The sequence below is a fragment of the Leptonychotes weddellii genome, chromosome 7 (assembly GCF_054177405.1).
Source record: "Leptonychotes weddellii isolate Sample4059 chromosome 7, ASM5417740v2, whole genome shotgun sequence".
NCBI lineage: Eukaryota > Metazoa > Chordata > Mammalia > Carnivora > Phocidae > Leptonychotes > Leptonychotes weddellii.
The window spans coordinates 92892686-92913547 of NC_138375.1; the positions used below are offsets into that span (position 1 = coordinate 92892686).

The 20862-nt window shown below is 45.2% G+C and overlaps 1 long non-coding RNA gene across 5 annotated transcripts in view; it reads right to left on the minus strand.

Annotated features, from left to right (window-relative positions):
• The window catches only part of LOC145722690 (uncharacterized), a 144993-nt gene extending 124355 nt beyond the window's left edge, over positions 1-20638 (minus strand). Inside the window, exon 1 of one of the 5 annotated variants that reach the window (XR_014147137.1) lies at positions 19898-20638. This is a non-coding gene — a long non-coding RNA (uncharacterized LOC145722690). The remainder of the gene's footprint in view (positions 1-19897) is intronic. The other 4 variants (XR_014147135.1, XR_014147134.1, XR_014147133.1 and 1 more) reach the window with 4 other exon arrangements.
• Between the last annotated feature and the right edge of the window lie 224 nt (positions 20639-20862).

A 20862-nucleotide genomic window follows, 5' to 3' on the forward strand; every position in this document is an offset into this window, starting at 1 on the left:
TATATTATAAAGACAGGCATGTATCGGCCATATATTATAGAGACCTATGTCATTTTATATGTATTATATAAATATGTAGAATTAGAGTATAAATTTGTATATATACTGTAAGTAAACCCCTGAAATAAGTGAGTCATATGCTTTGTTCCTGTCAGATCGATGAAAAACCAGATCTGCAGTTTCTGCAAAGGAAAGCAAAATATAACTTGAAAATTTCAGTCAACACCCTTTGTTTCAATTAAATTTCCACGGACTGCTTCAAGCATTTTATTTTCCTGGCTGAAGGTTAATGCATTGTGTATCGCCGACAGACCCCAACATGGGAATGTGTTGGATTTCTGCCATTGGCAGACTTGACCCCACTTCTCATACTCCTGCCCAAACTGCCTGCACAGCTCTGAGAGGGTTCGGTAATGGTTCGCAGCACTGACTCCAGACGTGAGGGTGACAGGTACATAAGGCTGGCACGGGGACCATCTTTGCCCGTGCTCTGCTGAGTGGGAAGGCACGCGTGTTTTCCCTCGATGTGATGGTCTCATTAATACCTGCCCCCAGCAAGATTAATACCTGATCCCATTAGGGAGACAAGCTACACGGGCCCCTGAGCCAGACGCGGGGAGAATGGAGTAGGTAAGCCACGTCTTTTGCTTCACTACAAGGGAGAGTCTGTACAGCACAAGGCCTCTAGCACATTTTGAAAGAATGTTTTGTACCAGGAAAGCTAATTTGCTATGATTAGTTCCATTACATTTGTGAGATTGTCACTCTATATTTATTTGGAAGGCAGGTTAGAGTCCCTTCTGGTGATTTTCCTCTATGTGCCGAGGGGCCTCTCCAAAATTTCTAACAAAAAATCAATCCAGATGCCACCATGAATACCTCCTGGATCCTAGGAAATGGAAATACTCGTGTGCCTTGAAAAGAAGAGCGTCCTGAGTCCTCAGCAAGTCACCCTGGCAGGAATTCAGAGGGTGGGGGAGGGAACCGGAGGACCCCGGAGAAAGCAAGTGTGGGACTGAGGTCTGGGGGGAAGGTGAAGTGGGGTCATTCCCTTTCTACTTCACATGCTTCTGTGCTGTTTGAAACTCTGACAAGTTTCATTTTGTTGGTGACAAGAAATGTTGCTTCTGTGTGGTCCCCACTGCTTTGGAGTGGCTCCGAGGAGGGGGGAGGATAATGTTATTGAGCTAGTGATGAGAGAGAAGACATCAGCTGAAGGAACAGGGCCTGAGCCAAATGCCCAAATCAGAAGAAAGAGAGAAGTAGTCCATGAAGTGTTAGAGATGGGACTTAGGGAGGATGAACGCTTCGTGCAGAAGGACTGGAGAGGGAGGGAGATTCTGTGGCCAAACACTGACAGATAAGACTTGGCAAAAGCAAGACCCTAATGGAGGTTTCTCTCTCTCTCCTTCCCTCCCCTTCTCCCTTCCCCTTCTTTCCTCCTCTCTGTCTCTCTTTATGAAATTCTGTGTGCTAAGCAATGTAGACCCTCTCTGGCCCACTATAAACCATTAGTTAAGTCTACATTTCCACTAACCCCTTGTGGAGTGAGTTTCCTTTTTAAGAGATGCAAGAACACATTCAGTCTTGCTTTGGGGTGGCACGAGGGAACGCTAAGGACCAGCTACGTGCATCCTGGCTTGAGTCCTATAGTCACAAAAGGTGGTTGGTGTAATGGGATGGGGATGAGGAAAGAAGATGAGAGTTTGCAACCCTGACACCACATTCCTTTACACCACTTAGCTGCCTGGTCTCTGTCCCACAGCCACCTCCCCACCTCCCCACCTCCCCTCTCCCATGGGAAGGCCCCCCACGTGGTCAGTCTCAAGGGCAGTGCCCAGGAGTGGGGGGGAAATGCCAGGCCCCCCATGTGAGCGCAGGCCACCATGGATCCGGATGCAGTCAGTCCTGTCCTATCACTGCTTACCGGTGATTCAGAGAGGGCCAGTGAGGCCTGTCCTTTCCAATTTTTCACAGACTCTTTAGGCCTGGGCTCAGGTGGGAGCAGGAAGTAAGAAAGCCATTCTAAGTGGAAGGAACAGTCGTGCAGGCCACCTGGGAGCCGGGACCAGAAGACAACAAGCTCCGAAACTCCCTCTCGGGGTGTGCAGAGGCAGGTGTCGAAGGAGGCGGCACCTCCTGCATATTCTTAACATAGTCTTTGCAAGACTCGAGACCTTGCACGTCTACTCATGGTGCTGATCAAAAGAGCTTTTTTGAGAGATTAGAAAAAAGAAAAGCCAAGTGTTCACGCATGCAGTCTTCCTAATTAACACTGCAGACCCAGAGTGAGAGAGAAAGCACATTGGATTTTTTTTTTTTTTTTTTTTTTGAAGCAGCTGTTCTCCCAACAGCAGGCTTTTCTCAGGGAGGCTGTAGGCTAATGCTCTCGGATTCTGTGAATTCAGAGAAGGGGCTCTGACCGCTTCCAATGGAGGGCTGGCTGCCATCTGGGGCAAAGTAATCATTTACACCACCAGCCACATCATCAGCTGGAATCACATAACCTGGAATTCACATGGGCCAAGCGTGATGCAAAGCCTGTAATGACTGTTTACTGTGTGCCAGGCCCCGTGCTAAATTCATTTCCCACATTCTCTCGTTTCATGCTCCCAACAACTCAATGCGGTCATTAGCTCCCCCGTATCAATGAGGAAATGTTACTGCCGAGGTCACCTTCAGAGGACATGGTGGAGACAAAGTCTGAAAACAGGTGTATCTGGATCAAAGCCCATCCATCGTGGTCTCCATCAGCCTGCTAGACTCCCCCTCCTAGCTTCCCGTACTTTGGATGATGGGCTATTTCCAGTGCTTGGCATAGATGGAATTGGATGCAAGCTTCATAATTATAAAAATGACATGTTTTTATTGGCCCTTCTCATGAAGCCATCCCTCACCCCAGGTCCCTCCCCTTTGCCCACAGCACACCCACAACTGACCCTAGCATGGCTCATACTGCATTTACTTGCAACTATTTAGTCAATCCACCTTTCCTATAACACTGTGGATAACTTGGGGTGGGGGAAGGAGGGTTCCTAGCACAATGTCTGGTACATAGTCAATGTTTATAGAATGAATGAATGAATGACCTAAAACAGTTCCTCAGTAAATTATACAACAAAATAACAATGGAGCAGCTTTATGCAATGGAGAGAGCACCAGATGCAGAATCAGAAAACCTGCCCTCAAGTCTGGCTCCCTTACTTGTTAGCTGTGTGCCTTGCACACATCACTTAGCCTTTCTTGGCTTCTGTTGCCATGTCTACAAATCAAAGCAGTTGGACTTGAGTTCCTCAAGATCATATCCAAATGCTGACAGTATCTGAGTCCAGGCTGAGCAGAGTCCATGGTGTTCCTTCATGAAGCAACCTGCTCAGGTAAGACGCTTCATGCTCAGCATGAAGAAAAACCCATCCTCAGACCCAGAGTTCAGGGACTTATTTCCTGAGCTGGGCAGCCCCCTACCCCCAGCTCTATGCCACAACCACCCCACCCCCCGGTTCCCTGGCTACTTCTCTGCCCAGGTACCAACACGTCTACCCCATCCCTTTGGCTTGATCCTTACTTTAGGCTCTTTCTAATTCAACTTCCTCCTTCACTACTCACTCTCTCCTCCTATAGACCTGGTCCTCGAGGTAACATTCCTTCCATTGGTCCACCCTGTGTGTAGGACCCACTCAGAAACTTCACGCCTCTAATGAGAATGTCAGTTGCCATCTTAAAATGATTCCCTAGACCTGTAGCATATCAGGAGATATTCATGAAGAATTTACATCTAATTTGCCACTGTGAGGTATTATTAATGTATTTGAGCAAAAAGACCGGAGGACACGCTGCAATACTCCTATTACTAATTAACACCATTCTGGCATGCACACTATTAATTGGGTACTTCCTATCAAGTAGCCTTAATAGGAGCGTGTAAGAGCATGTTAGATCAGAAGGTCACTCAGTCACCGCCCAGGGCACACAGGCAGGCAGCTGGGGAAGGAGGTGTGGAGTGCTTCGGACAGAAAAAACTGCCCTTTCTGCTTCACGTTCTATGTGACTCTCGTTAGGCCCGAAGCAGATGATGGCAGGGGATAGCAATGGAGCTAGGAATAACAAGGGCATTCTGGATTCTGAATCTGACATACATAGGAGGAAATTATTTAAATTTGTCTTTCAAGTGGGGAGGGAAACCACCCTGAGGCTCATTTGCAAACAGCTTTGTATCGCAGGAATAAGAGGAAACCACAGGAACTGAGGATGCAGGACCTGGAAAAGAAAAGGCCTAGGCAGGGGAGGCCAGGCCTTCCCACGTGTTCGTGGTGGCTTGAGGACAAGGGACCTGTCCATGCCCACTGCAGGGCAGAACAGAGCAGGGGGTAATATTTGAGCTCCCTGTGAGGAAGCATTTTTTAATGATTTGTGCTCTGGGGTAGTGAGCTTCCTGTCCCTGTCAGTTTCAAGTTGAGTCTGGATGGCCAAATAGCAGGACTGTCACAAACAGGCTTCAGTCAGAGGACGGGCTCCGATCAGGTGACCTGGAGCTCTGACCCTGCTGGTGTGCCCGGTTTGCTCGGCCTCCCGATGGTAAGAGGGCAGTGCTGAGCCAACAGGCAGCTGGCGCTCAGGGAGTCTGTCTCAGGCCTGGATGGCTCTGTTTAAATTCTTTGCACGTCTTTATTGTTTGTGGCAGGTATTTTGGTTCCCAACACCCTTCGTCTTTGCTGTCTTCCCTTACAGAGGTTGCAAGAGTTAAGTCCTTGCTCCCCCGGCCTCCCTTATCGCTGGAGGTGACCGTGTGACCCAGCCCTGGCCCATGAACATAAATGGAAGTTTTGAGGGAGGGAGGGAGCTTATGAGGCCTGTGGGACTCAGGTCCTATCAGGAGGGCACACTCAGATTAGGCTACCTCAAGGAGGGTCTCACAAAGGAACGACTTGCAGCAGCGTGGCAGGAGTAGGGAGCCTCCAGGGGCAGGGCAGTACCCAAGGCTGGTATGGCGAGACCCAGAGGACTGAGGAGAAGGAGCAGGTAGCCGACCCAGAAGGAAAGAGCTGTATGGAATGGGTTGCCTGGAGAGGAGCCGTGGCCTTTGGTTGACGAGCAGAGCCAGCCCCAAGCAACTGCATGACCCTGGCAGCAAGGACATTTCAGAGGACCTGACAGAATTCTCTCCCTGGCCGGGTACACTCACTGATTGTTGGGCAGCTCCATGGGGACTGGAAGGCAGAGGACCCAGACCTTCCAGTGAGAGAATCCTGCTGCGTCTCTAGCTATGCACAGCTGTCTGCCCACCATTTATCGTTTGTGTCCTTTATTCACAGAGAGTGTACTGTGTCCTTGATACCTTTCCATCAGTCACTGCACAACTACACCCTGTGTAGGAAATCATCTTGCCCTCAAGTGGCTTAACAATCTGAGCAGATAAACAAGCACACGTGCTGAGAAGAGTCAGAAGATGTTCGAACATTAAACTTCATGGCAACAGCCTTAAGTACATAGAAATTGAAGTAGGTATTGGTCAGTGAGACCAGAGTCAAAATTCCATTTCCACTGCATATTAGCTGAGTGACATTGGACAGTTACTTCATCTTTCTGAGCCCTACTTTCCTTATATGTAAAATGGGAAGAAGGACATTCACCTTCATGGGCTGTTTTAAAGATTACAGAAAATATACATAAATGACTATACAGTGATAACATTCTTATAATATTTATTATATACCAGGTACTGTTACATAGATTAACTCTATGAGGTAGGTACTATTATCATCCCCATTATATATGTTGGAAACTGAGTCACTAAGGTGTAAATCGCTTGCCCAATAGTCAGTAGCTGATAGGTGACAGAACCAGAATTAGTATGCAGACAGACAGCTAGAAGCCGTCTTACCCACTACCCCATACTGGCTGACACAGTCGGTGCTTAACCATCTACCACTGTTGCTGTTAGAACCACCATCTTCCCCACGACCACCAGACTGTTTGACAAAGCTTCCATCAGGAGTAGCATCTGGGCCTAAAGGCCAGAGTAAGTTAAGTGTGAAGAGGAGAGGACATCCTAGGGGAAGCAACAGCACAAGTAAAGGGGAGCATGGCCCTGGCCCCTAGAGGGACAGACAGCCCTGCCCAGGGGAAGCATGGCATGGCCTGGGGAGCAAGAAAAAAATGCCCAGATCGGTGGGGCTGGGGCCAGACCTCAGAAGCACCTGAGGGCCATGCGGAAGAGTCTGGGCTCGATGATGACCATGGGAGACCAGGCCAGTGCTTGGGCCAGGCCATGTGACATGCTAGAAGTCCTGTTTTAGAAAATGAGCTAGAGAGCAGAGAGGCCAGCCTTGCAAGAAGGCCAGCAAGGACACTGTTGGTAGTAATGAGGTCTAACGGGACGGAAACATGGAATTGGAGAAGTGGGGCAGATGTGTCACTGTGAGGGTGCAAATTTGGTGAAGGAGACAGAGGAGTCAACGAAAGGGAATGAGGAACGAAAAATTAAATGCTGCCCCCTAGCTTTCCCAGGGATATCCCGAGAGGACTCACAGCAGCATTCCTCAACTTGCCCTCCCTCGCTGGTCTCCCCCAGCTCGCCAGTCCCACACAGGAGGGCCACCTGCGCGACGTGCACGACGTGGGCTTGAGACCCCGTGACACCAGAGTAGAGGATTCTTTCCTCCTCCTGGAAAGCAGACAGAAGCGGCACATGCTGCCAAAGACTCTCTGAAGCCCTTCCAAGAGCTGAGCCACATATCTGCTGCGACACAGAAAACATAGACTCCCTGAAAATCTCTTGTTAACAATCCTTTTGTTTAGAAATCACGAGAGCTTGCTCTCTTGATACAACTCACACACCCACACAGTTTTTAAATGAAAAATGAGGGGAAACCGTGTCCGTGTGCATCCAAATAAGGTAGAAGATGATGGAGAGTAGCTGTCACCGTGGCTCTTGATTTCTGCCCTTGGCGAAACAAAAACTGGGTCAGAACGTTCCCTACCCTCAGAACCGGAATGCAGGGTCAATTGTTGCAGACTCACAGCTCATCAGCAGACCGTGTTGTTGCAAAGCCACCTGCGGTCTGTCCCTATCACCAAGTGAGACACCAGCTTGAGGGTTTTGAGACTAGTTTGAAGGATTGAACGATCCTACCTTGAGGGAGGGGCTGAAATGATGTGGGGAATACCTGGCATTAAATAAAAGGGAATAAAGAGCAACTGCAACTTGCTTCAGACACAACTTCTTGACATCTTCTACCCTCATTTCCCTGTGGCCATATCCCCTTTGGACAGAACTCCCCTCCTGGGATGGCAGAGGCTGGGGAAGCTCCATCCAACATGGCAGCAGATTCCAGAGACACGGGGCCAAAGACCACAAGGGATCTCCACCAGCCGAGAGGCCCTGCCCAGAGCAGGAGAGACCCCACCCAGCAGTCTGTTTCCTCCTGAACAACCAAGTCCAGCTCCCGAGGCAAGGAGAAATTAGAGGAGTCTGACAAGATTTGTACTGTCAGAAAACAAGTTTTATTTTTACCCTCAAGCCCGTGATCTCCTAGGTGTCTGCAAATTGAGGAATTATTTTTACCCAGATATAGAAATCAAGTTATTCCACTTTGCCTTCTGGCCCGCCCTTCCCACCTGGTGTTGGCTCTGGTGACTGGAGCTGGCTGACCTCTGTAGTGTCTGAACTGAGCTGGAATCTTCTTGCCTGTGCCACTTTCAAACCATGCCAATCCGGGTGAGGGTTTTGGGGGGTTTGGTTTGGTTTGGTTTGTTTTACCCTTTCTGGCTCTCAATTCCCTTATCTGTAAAATACACAGGGTTGGGGCGCCTGGGCGGCTCAGTTGGTTAAGCGACTGCCTTCGGCTCAGGTCATGATCCCAGGGTCCTGGGATCGAGCCCCGCATTGGGCTCCCTGCTCCGTGGGAAGTCTGCTTCTCCTTCTCCCACTCCCCCTGCTTGTGTTCCCTCTCTCGCTGTCTCGCTCTGTCAAATACATAAATAAAATCTTTAAAAAGTAAAATAAAATAAAATAAAATACACAGGGTTAGCCTAGGTGGTTTCTGTGGTATGAAAGAAAAAAAGGACAGAGGTTTTTAAACATCTATTTTAATGCAATCTGTTTTGTTTTTTTCTCCTCCCTGTTTATAAAAAGGGCAACATCTTATTTCTGTAGATCAAGAACATTTGCCACATTTTGGAAATGTGTGGTCTTTACCAAACGGAGGGAATGAGTAATGGAGGGGAAAAATAAATAGAGAGTACAAGAAATGAAACAGTCTGGTTTGCAGAGACTGAAACATCCGGCCTTTCGCTCCAAAGACCCAGCTTTGCAGGCCCCTGGCTTGGCTCCCTCACTTACACCTGGCTGGTGTACCTCTCAGCCATTGGCCTCTGTGGGAAGCACCATCTGAAGCCCTCTCTCTCTGGCTCTGCCTTCCCCGTGACTTGACACCTTCAGGGTTATGAGCAGAGTCATGCCGCAGAGCATAAGGTCCTATGAGATGATCTTGCTGCTCCCTCTGAGGGACCAGGGGATGGCAGGACAGGAATTCTGCCCTCCTGACCAGCACGTACCAAGCAGCAGCATGGCAGAAGGACTTGCAGTCAGTACTTTGTGGGATAATCACCAGCTCCCTAACAGTCTGGAGGACGGAGGTCAGGAGAGCTGGTAGAGGTGTGGCACTGGGAACTCCAGCCATCCCTAACAGTGCAGGAGCCGAGAAAGAACGAGAACGTTACCTCCAGCAACCTAACTAGTGGTCGCATTGTTCATTCACACCTTTCTTCTAGTCAGACTCTCTAATGAGACCTACTGTGCTCCAGAAGGGAAGATAAGAAGACGAATAAAACAGCACCCTGCCCTCCCAGACACTCCTTGTGATAGAAGAGCTGACAATTCAATAGATGACTGAAGTCCAAGTACTTTACATAAGTCTGCAGAGATGTGCCATCACCGTCATCCACTTTTAGAACAGTTTCATCATCTCAACAAAATCCCTCACTCTCATGTGCAGTTAATCCCTTTCCATCCCCAGCCAACCCCGTGTCTACTTTCTATCCCCACATCTGCCTTGACTAGACAGTACATATAAATGCAGTCATACGATGCATAGTTGTGTCTGGCCTCTTACACGTAGCGTAAAGACCATGAGGTTCATCCGTGTGGTAGCCTGTGTCAGGACTTCTCTCCCTTTTATTTTATTTTTATTTAATTTAATTTTATTTATTTATTTGACAGAGAGAGACACAGCGGGAGAGGGAACACAAGCAGGGGAGTGGGAAAGGGAGAAGCAGGCTTCCCGCGGAGCAGGGAGCCCGATGCGGGGCTCGATCCCAGGACCCTGGGATCATGACCCGAGCCGAAGGCAGACGCTTAACGACTGAGCCACCCAGGCGCCCCTCTCCCTTTTATAACTGAATAATATTCCACTGTATGGATGCAGCACCTTTTCTTATCTACTCACCAGCTGATGGACATAGGGATTATTTCCAGCGTTTGGCGTATGGATAATGCTGCTGTGAACATTTGTGTGCGATTCTTTGTGTGGACATATGTTTCCATTCCTCTCGTGGGGAGACCTAGTAGTAGAATTGCTATGCTGTATGGTAAACTTATGTTTAACTTTTTAAGAAAGTGTCAAACTGTTTTCCAAAGTGGCTGGGCCGTGTTGCATGTGAACAGCACTGTAGCAGGGCTCCCATGTCCCCACGTCTTAGCCAGCATTTGTCATCAGCTGTCTTCTGATTATACCCATTCTAATGGGGCAAAATGGCATCTCGTGAGGCTTTGAATTAGCATTTCCCTCATGACTAATGACGTCCTTAGTGACAATTCATGTATCTTCTTTCCCCCACTGAATTGCCTTATGCCTTTATCAAAATCAACTGACTTTAAGTATAAGGGTTTATTAATGGACTCCCAGTCCGGTTCTAATTGAGTTATATGCGTATCCATATGCTGTATTACACTGTCTTAATAATTGTAGCTTTACAGTACATTTTGAAATTGGGAAGTGAAAATCCTCCAACTTTGTTCTTTATTTTTTCTTCACAAAATAGGTTATTCTAAGTTTTTGCTTTCCATATCAATTTTAGGAATAGCCTGCTACTTTCTATATTAAAAAAAAAAGGCTGGAATTTTTGTAGGAATTATAGACCAACTTGGAGAAAACTGCCATCTTAACAATATTGAGTCTTCCAATCCATAAACATGAAATATATTTCCATTTATTTAGACCTCTAATTTCCCACAGAAGCATTTTGTAATTTTCAGCGTACAGTCTCGCACTTTTGTTAAATTTATTCCTAATCTTTTTTTTTAAAGATTTTATTTATTTGACAGAGAGCATGAGCAGGGGAAGTGGCAGGCAGAGGGAGAGGGAGAAACAGGCTCCCCACTGAGCAGGGAGCCCGATGCAGGGCTCGATCCCAGGACCCTGAGATCAAGACCTGAGCCAAAGGCAGACGCTTAACTGACTGAGCCACTCAGGTGCCCCAAATTTATTCCTAATCTTTTTAATGATAATGTGAATGGAACTGTTTTATTTTTCTACTGTTCATTGTTCATATATAGAAATACAATTGATTTTTGTCTCCTCTGACTTTGCTGAACTTGTTTATTAATTCTAATGTGTATGTGTGCATTCCTTAGGCTTGTTAACTAATCATTTTTATGACATACAGCTTAACAGTAAATAAAACAGAAGGGAAAAAGTAGGGAAAAAAAGAAAAAAGACAAGAACTCCAGAGGCTCAGTAGTTCAGAACCATTCAGGGTCAGGGGTGAGTTAGTGCCACACATCTCAAAATACTATGACCACACCACGGTATTAGCAGCCGGTGATACTTAGCTTCCCGAAAAAAGAAAAAATAAATTAGGTTCAATGGCTACTACTCAAGAAAACTAAAGATGCATGTCTGTCCACCTAAAAATACCATCTGTGGTGTTTTTAAGGTTTGGCATTTGCTGGAATACATCTGTCTCTTCTAGAAGGTTCACTATGAGATGCTTTCTGATGTATTGCTATATTTTTTCCTCCTGAATCCAGGATCATCCTGTCTTGCCACCAGGGCCATCAGACAATTTCCCAGTGGTTGCTACGTTCCCCTATTTCTTGGAAACTTCTAAAGTTAACTCGCCTTAGGAAATCACGTCCTGCCAGCATGAAGGAGTTTGCTAAATCTGAGTGGAGGTATGATGCTCCCTGTCTGTGTTCTCAGGACAAGGGCCTGTGAACCAGATGCAGGGAGAAAATACTACAAAGGAAATTAATACTATGGAATGACCTAACGGAGGGGAGAAGGAAGCCAGTCTGGAGCCATTAAAATGAGCTAAGTACTCAGACACAGAGCACTGCCCCTCCCATCAGCTGGGACAAAACAGATGGGCAGGGCCGGAGGGACCAGGAGGCCCGGGGTGTGCCAGAAGCTGGTGCAGAGCAGTCCTTCGCAGAGCTCCTAAGGGATTGCCCAGGAAACAGCCCTGGGATGGGTGTGGAGAAGGCCAGCTGTGCCACAAGGTCCAGGGACCTATCAGCTGTGTGCCTTAGAGGGGCAGGTAATCGTCCAAAGAGTCCCTCCGGCTTCCATTGGTGACTTTCAGGGTATGAAGAGGGTGCTGCTCTCTGTCACTCTGTCTTGCAGTCCTCTGAGAGAGAGACATGAGACAGTGTGTGCACAGACGTGAGAACAAAGATGCTGTGTCTCTGCTGATGCTCTGGGCAGGCCTCTCAGCTCCTGCTGGCCCCGAGGTCCTGGGAAGATGCTCATGCTCCTCCCTCTCCCAGTCCAGCCTGACCCCCCGTCTCCCTAGGCCCATTCTTACTCTCAGTTCCCCCGCTGCCTCCCTGGAAAATTTGCTTTGGCTTCCCACAGGCATCCCTCTAGCAAACAGCCAAAGTAAATACCAGGTCGCAGTTCACAGCAGCCCATGTGACTCTGAGCCGCCGATCCCGCAAGGAGCCACGGCGCCCGCCTGGCTCCCTGTCAGCTGCTGAGCCAGGTGCAGGCAGATCAGACAAGAGTTGACTCTGGGCTCCAGGCTCTGGCGCCCAACGCAGGGACTGGGGAACCTCATGCTACTTGGCCTCTCAGTAGGGAGAAGACAGTCCAGCAAGAGCGGAGAGCCACTGTCTGGGCCCTGGCAGCCCCAGCTGCACCCTTCCGCAGCAAGCCAAGCCCCCACCTACACCCCACCCACACCCGCTCCAGTGGTTCCCGGGCGCTGGCTGAGCATTTGCCTACTGACAGCCTGCCCTCCTAACACCAGAGCAAGGTAAGGAGTGGGCAAGAGGAGGTGTCAGTGCCCAGGAGAGGAATCAGAAACAACCAGAAACAGAGACAGTCTAGATTCCTACCCAGAAGGCCTTAGAGATAGCCAGAAGCTAAAAACAGTTAGGCTTGCAAATAAGAAACCAAGCAGACAGGTAGACAAGCTTCAGAGTTGTGAAAGGATGACCACAGCCCCTGGCTTCACGGAGCACTGAAGGAGCAGGCTGGTGAACGCACTAAATACTGGTTCTCACGGGTTTGACAGCGACTGATGAAGCAGGACTGAGGCGGTGGGACCAGGCCCGCTGGGGGCAGGGCAGATAAAGTACCAGCCTCGGGCATCTGTGGGAGAGCTAAATATGGGAACTCCAAACCGGAGCACAGCTTGTCCCCTGCCAGGCAACCAGTCAGAGTTCTTGGAACAGCAGCTGTTTCAATAACAGTGTAGGAGCCTTTCCCGCTTCCAGCATTGCAAAGGACCGACGAGTTCCACACGAGTGGATCGCCCCTCAAATGGCAAAACGTGATGCTGATAACTTTAAATAATAATCCTCAAATCAACACCTGTGGCTCTTGCCATTAAAAAAAGAGAGAGAGGGTGCCTGGGTGGCTCAGTTGGCTGAGCGACTGCCTTCGGCTCAGGTCATGATCCCAGGGTCCGGGGATCAAGTCCCGGCATCGGGCTCCCTGCTCAGCAGAGAGTCTGCTTCTCCCTCTGACCCTCCCGCCTTCTCGTGCTCTTTCTCTCTCACTCAAATAAATAAATAAGATCTTTAAAGAGAGAGAGAGAGAGAAGCATGAAGCCTGTGATCAAAACAACTCATTTATACAACCAATGAACAGGACCAGGTTCCTATTATGTGCCAGGCACCAGAGTGGTTATATAAATTCCTCAGACATGAACTGCACTCTGTAAGAGTTTGGGAAGTGGTAGAGGATGTAAGCTGTGTACAGGAGCAGCCATAAAACAAGGGAGATGATGGTACCTCACAGGAGACTGCTTTTCGGAGAGACCTGAACCAAATGCTATGAGGATACATTGATGAGTGTATGTCTATGTATTTCCTCGCTCTGTCTGCTGGGAGAGTCTAGAAACTGACAGCCCAGCAGCCACAGCATACCAATGCCCAGATCTTGGTTTCTAAGCAGGATCCATCGATAAATACTAAAATTAATGGGACAAACTTTAAGGGGAAACATACGTTCAGAATACTTATCTACAAATTTTCTAATCGTTATGATGGTTTTAACATATGATCACAAATTCTTTGATACCCAGCCCTCCAGGAAGTGGTGCTCCATCCCCTTTAGTATAGGCTAGATGTAGAGACCTAGTTCTAATGAATTATGTATGTAAGGAGAAAAAACAGTAACATTACTGTGGAAAAACCTGGAAAATACCAAGGTTAACAAAATGATCACGGTTAACATCACCAGTGATAAATCACGTTGATACCATGTGCCCACTGACATCAGGCGATGACAAGAGTACTTCCCCTCTGTGATATTTTTCCAGAAATCCATAACCTCAGCCTCTTTTTTTTTTTTTTAAGATTTTATTTATTTGACAGAGAGAGACACAGCGAGAGAGGGAACACAAGCAGGGGGAGTGGGAGAGGGAGAAGCAGGCTTCTCGCTGAGCAGAGAGCCCGATGTGGGGCTCGATCCCAGGACCCTGGGATCATGACCTGAGCCGAAGGCAGTCGCTTAACGACTGAGCCACCCAGGCGCCCAACCTCAGCCTCTTAATGAACACACCAGATAAACCTAAATTGAGGGACATTTTATAAAATATCTGACCACTACTCTTCAAAAGTATCAAAGTCATGAAAGGCAAAGAAAGACTGAGGAACTGTTGTGCTTTGGGGGAGACTAAGAAGACATGATGACTAAATGTAATGTGGTACCCTGGATTGGATCCTGAAACAGAAAAATAAGAAACCAAACTGACAGGTAGACAAGCTTCCGGAGTTGTGAAATGATGACCACAGCCCCATGAATGGAAAAACTGGGAAATTAGGATAAAGCCTACAGCTTAGTTAATAGTATTTTATCAATGTCAATTTCTTAGTTCTGATTAATGTACCATGGTTATGTAAGATGCTAGTATAATGGAAGCTAGGTAAGGAAGGGTATATATTTCTATGGGTAAGCCAACACAAATCCTGAGCTCACAGCCAAATGTGCATGTTGGAATACATCCTAAGAAGTACAGCAAAGCCTTTGAGAACTAAATCATATAAATCACTGCTCAAGTCCCAGACTACCCCTGAGTGCCATATGCAAGGGGCAGCCCACAAAAGCACAGCAAAGCCTTTGAAAACTATATGGGCAATGGAACCACCGTTCTCAGATCTTGCAGTCTAAACCTAACTGGCATGATTGCTTGCTAAAACAAAATGCTCCACATTCTTTGGAAGATTTTAACATGACCCAGAGTCTTACTATTTAATGTACAAACTGTCTTGGATATCATCCAGAATTACTCAACATATCAAGAACCAGGAAAATCTGACCAATTCTCAAAGGAAGAGACAATCAACAGATGCCAATTCTAAGATGACCTAGACATTGGAATTAGCAAACAAAGACCTTAAAGCATCTATTATAATCACTCTCCATGAGGCAAAAGTGAATGCTCTTGAAAGGAATGAAAAGTTCGCAACAAAGAGAAACCATAACAAAAGAACTAAATGGAATTTTAGATGAGAAATATATTATCCAAAATAAAAAGTTCACCAGACAGACTCAAATAATTGGAGTCTGTCTTCAAAAAAGTAAAAAGAACCAAAAAGAGCATTCCTTAATTTGAGGATATATAGACAGAAATTCTCTAATCTAAAGAATAGACATAAATGCTACCAATTTCTGGGTATTAATTTTGTATCTTACAACTTTATTGAACTCATTTTATTACTAATTCTAGTAGGTTTTTTTGGTGGAGTCTTTAGGGCTTTCTAGGTATAGTATTATGTCATTTGCAAATAGTGACAGTTTAACTTCTTTTTTACCAATATGGATACATTCCTTTTTCTTGTCTGATTATTGTGGCTCGGACTGCCAGTACTATGTTGAATAAAAGTGGTGAGAGTGGACATTTTTGTCTTGTTCCTGATCTTAGAGGAAAAACTCTGTTTTTCACCAATGAGTATGATATAATGTGTGGGTCTTATTATTTGAGGTATGTTCCTTCTAAACCTACTTTGTGAGAGTTCTTATCATGAATGGATATTGAATTTTGTCAAATGCTTTTTGTGCATATTGCGATTATCATATGATTTTTGTCCTTTGTTTTGTTGATATGTTGTCAATTGATTTGTGAATAATGAAGCATCCTTTCATCCCTGAAATAAATCCTACTTAACCTTGGTGAATGATCCTTTTAATTAATGTTAAATGCAATTTGCTAATATTTTGTTCAGAATTTCTGCATCCATATTCCTCAGGGATATTGGCCTGTAGTTTTTTTTGTTGTTGTTGTTGTTTTTTTTTTCATGGTGTCTGGTTTTGGGATCAAGGTAATGCTAGCCTTGTAGAATGTATTTGGCAGCTTTCCTTCCTCTTCTATTTTTTCGAATAGTTTGAGAAGAATAGGCATTAGTTCTTTTTTAAATGTTTGGTAGAATTCACCTGTGAATCCTACCATGTGGTCCTGAACTTTTACTTTTTGGTAATTTTTTTATTACTGGTTCAATTTCATTACTAGTAATTGGTCTGTTCAGATTTTCTCTTTCTTCTTGATTCAGTTTTGGAAGATTTTATGTTTCTAAGAATTTATTCATTTCTTCTAGGTTGTCCAGTTTGTTGGCATATAAATTTTCATAGTATTCTCTTATAATCCCTTATATTTCTGTGTTGTCAGTTGCTACTGCTCCCCTTTCATTTCTGATTTATTTGGGTCCTTCCTCTTTTTCCAACTAAGTTGTGTTAATCTTTTCAAATAACCAGCTTGTGGTTTCATTGATTTTTCTACTGTTATTGTAGGCTCTATGTCATTTATTTCTGCTGTGATCTGTATTATTTCCTTCCTTCTATTCACCTTATACTTTGCTCTTTTTTCCTAGTTTCTCTAGGTGTAAGGTTAGATTCTTTTTTTTTTTTTTAAGATTTTATTTATTTATTTCACAGAGAGAGACACAGCGAGAGAGGGAACACAAGCAGGGGGAGTGGGAGAGGGAGAAGCAGGCTTCCCGCTGAGCAGGGAGCCCGATGTGGGGCTCGATCCCAGGACCCCGGGATCATGACCTGAGCCGAAGGCAGATGCTTAATGACTGAGCCACCCAGGCGCCCCTCAGGTTAGATTCTTTGAGTTTTTTCTTTTTCTTGAAGTAGGCCTATATTGCTATATATTTCCCTCTTAGAACTGCTTTTGCTGCATCCCAAAGATTTTGGACCATTGCGTTTCCATTTTCATTTATCTCCATGTATTTTCTGATCTATTTTTTTATTGCTTCATTGACCCACTGGTTGTTTAGTATCATGTTGTTTAACCGCCACGTGATTGTGATTTCAATTTTTTTTCTTGTGACTGATTTTTAGTTTCATACCATTTGTGGTTGGAGAAGATGCATAAAGAACTCACACAACTCAATACCAAAGAAATAAATAATCCAATTAAAGAATGGGCAGAGGACCTGAATAGACATTTCTCCAAAGAAGACATCCAGAAGGCCAACAGACACATGAAAAGATGTTCAACATCACTCATCATCAGGGAAATGCAAATCAAAACCACAATGAGGTATTACCTTACACCTGTGAGAAGAATGGCTAAAATCAAAAAGACAAGAAATAACAAGTGTTAGTGAGGGTGTGGAGAAAAAAGAACACTAGTACATTGCTGGTGGGAGTGTAAATTGGTACAGCCACTGTGGAAAACAATATGGAGCTTCCTCAAAACATTAAAAATAGAAATATCATATGACCTAATAATTCTACTAGTGGGTATTAACTCAAAGAAATAAAAAATACTAATTTGAGAAGATATATGCACCCATATGTTTAATGCAACATTATTTATAATAGCTAAGATATGGAAGCAACTTAAGTGTTTATCAATAGACAAATGGATAAAGAAGATGGTGTGTGTGTGTGTGTGTGTGTGTGTGTGTGTGTGTATATATGATGGAATATTATGCAGCCATTAAAAAGAGATTATGGTTTGTACAACAACATGGATGGACCTAGAGAGTATTATGCTAAGTGAAATAATCAGACTGAAAAAGACAAATACCATACGATTTAACTTATATTTGGAATTTTAAAAACAAAGCCAATGAATAAATTAAATAAAAGCAGAATGAGACCTATAAATACAGAGAACAAACTCTGTATTGTAAGAGGAGGTGGAGGGATGGGCAAAATGGATGATGGGTGGGGAGAGATACAGGCTTCCAATTATGAAATGAATAATAGAAATAAAAGGCACAGCATAGAGAATACAGGCAATGATATTATAATAGCAATGTATCATAACAGATGGTAACTTGTGGTGAGCATAGTATACCATATAGAGAAGTTGAATGACTACATAGTACCCTGAAACTAATATAATATTGTGCATCAACTATACTCAAATAAAAATTAAAAAATAAAGGGGCACCTGGGTGGCTCAGTTGGTTAAGTGTCCAGCTCTTTATTTCAGCTCAGGTCATGATCTCAGGGTCATGAGATTGGGCCCCACATGGGGCTCCACGCTGGGTGTGGAGCCTACTTAAAATTCTCTCTCTCTCTCCCTCTACCCCTCCCCCACCCCGCTTGCACATGTGTGCGTGCGCACGCTCTCTCTCCAAAAAATTTTTTAAAAATTAAAAAATAAAACAAAAAGAACAGACAGAAAATAGGCTGAAAAGTTAACAGAGCCTCAGGACCTGCGGAACAATATAAAAAGATGTAATGTACATGTGCTCAGAGCCCTTAAGGAGAAGAAAAAGATATTGGTATGGAAAAAAGTTTTTGAAGAAATAATGACAATAAATTTCCCAAATTCAGTGAAAGACATAAATTTACAGATGCAAGAAGCTCAGGGAGCATCAAACAGGACAAATCCAAATGAAACCATCATAATCAAACTGTAAAAACCAAAGGAAATAAAGAAATTTTGAAAGCAGAGAAAAATGACATGTTACAAGTAGGAGAATAAAAATTTCACTGCAGATTTCTGACAGTAAACATGCAGACAAGAAAGAGAAGAACTGTCAACTCAGAATCCTACATCCTATGAAAATATCCTTCAGGAACGAAATAAAGACATTCTCAGATAAAGGAAGACTAATAGCTTTCATTGCCAACAGACCTACTCTAAAATAAATGTTAAAGGAAGTTCTTCGGATAGAAGGAAATGATCCCGGAGGGAAAATTAGAACTTCAGAGAAGGAAGAGCAACAGAAATGGTAAACATCTGAATAAACATAATAAACTACTTCTTTCCTCTTAGGTTTTCAAAATGTGTATGACTATTAAAAGCCAAAATTTTAACATCGTTGGAGAGTAGGGGGCTCTTAATGTATGCAGATGTAACATTTATGACATATGTAACATAAAGGAGGAAGGGTAAAGGAACATATATAGTTGTGAGTTTCTACATTCTACTTGAAATGGTCAAATATTAAATTTAAATGCAATGTGAAAAGTTAGGTATACATATTGTAATCCCTAGGGCAACCACCAGAAATAAATATGAGGAGATCTAGCCATGAGCAGGGCTGCCTGACCCCTTACCTGGTCTGACCTAGACAGTTCTCCTATCTGAGGCTATGGGGAGTGACTCTCCCCATGGCTCCTCCAAACCATCATTCTGGGCTCAATGAGAAGCTCCTCTCACTGCCTCATTTTCTAATTTCCCCCATAACTGTGCAACAGAGGTTGTTCATAATTCAATCCATGTCCCAATGTTGTAAGGCAAGGAAGAATGTGAGTAAATTCAGGGCCTTCCAGTCCTGTCCTCTGATCTTGCAGATGAAGAGCCTGAAGGCAGACAAAGAAAGTTACTACTTGCTCAAGACCCCACAGCAAGCCACTGTTAGAACCAGGCCTGGAGCCAGATCTCCGAAACTAGAGCTCTGGGGCTCCTTCCCCAGCTACTTGAGAGCAAGTTTTGCATCTGGCTATCCTCCAGGACTATTAATAGACAAATATGCAGAATTTCTACACATGAGGCGCTATTCTAAGTTTCTCTATATCTATCTATCTGTCTATCTATCTCCTATCTATTTACCTATCCACACTAAATCCTCACATTGCCTCACTTGAGGTAGACACTATTATTCTCCCTGTTTTATAGAAAGAAAAACTACAACACTGAGGAATTAAGAAACTTGCACATCTAATAGGTGTTGGCCCTGGATCTGAACCCAGATCTGGGTGTAGTGTGTGAGTTCTGAACTATTACTGTCCTCCCCTCAGGAAGACCAATCCAGAGCAGAACTCTCTTAAGACATTCCATGATCCAGAAGAAAATGTGCCCTGGCTACCCCCGACCCACATCCCACTCCCCCAGGAGCATTTTTAGCCGGGTGAAGTCTGGTTAAAAGGTGTATGGAGGGCAGCTCTGAAGGGAAAAAATGAGAAGTAGGAGCTGACAAGAGGCGCCAGCAGCCTGAAAGGCGGATGAAGAGAGGTGCTGGAACAGTTACTAGGCAACCTACCTCATGCCTCCCGTCCTCTCAGGACTGGAGAGTTTCCCCCAGGCTCCTCTGTTCTTTCCTAACAACAGCTGATGACACCAGCTCCTTCTTCCTTTCCAGCTGAGTCACTGCTGTCGCCAGTCACATGGTGAGGGCAGCCCGGAGCTGCCCCAAGATCCCCGGTAGGGGCCAGATAAGGAGCCTCCAGTCATGCTGGAGTCTAACCTCACTCCCTGGTAAAGTCCAGTCCCTTGTGACCACCAGGGAAGGGGGGCCTCAACCAGGAAGGGCATTTTGCCAAGCATCAGCAAACCACATCACCGCTCAAGCTCAGTCTGACTAGGGAGCAGTCGGTGACGGACAGCTTGCTGGTGGGGTGAAAAGGGTTCTCCTCGTCCTGTTTCCCTTTCACTTTCCTCAAAGGTATTTGCTTCACTAGCGGTTCTGTCCAGGGATCCACAAAGTAGTGCTGCTGGTGGGGCCTCACCAATTTGTCCCTCAAGCTCCCTGGGAAGTCTAAAAGTAAGCAAATGACTCACACTGCTCTCTGTACTCCTTGTCTGATTTAACTGATTCTTTGGAGGTGAAAGGCTATTTTCACAGCCAACTATGAAAAGCCAAAAAAAAATGAGATCATCATGACCCAGCAAAGAGGGACAGGCACTACTTCCTCCCCCAGTAAAGCCACTGAATGCCATTGAGCGCTCTAAGTACTTTCTCTGCCAACAAGCCCACTCGTGTTGGTGTGATTCTTGGTCCGGTCTCTCCGCAGTGGCTTCTCGTAGCACCATCTTCCTCCCCCAGAGACATAATAGAGAGGCCACTCTTTCCCATCACACTGCCCCATTCAGCTCACAAACCATTCAGCCACCTTTTAAAATACCCAGTCATACCATTTTCAGTAAACAGCCTCGCTGGATGCCTTGTAGAAGCTAGATTCTTGACTTCCATAACCCATGTGTGTAACATGCTAGAAATCACTCCCT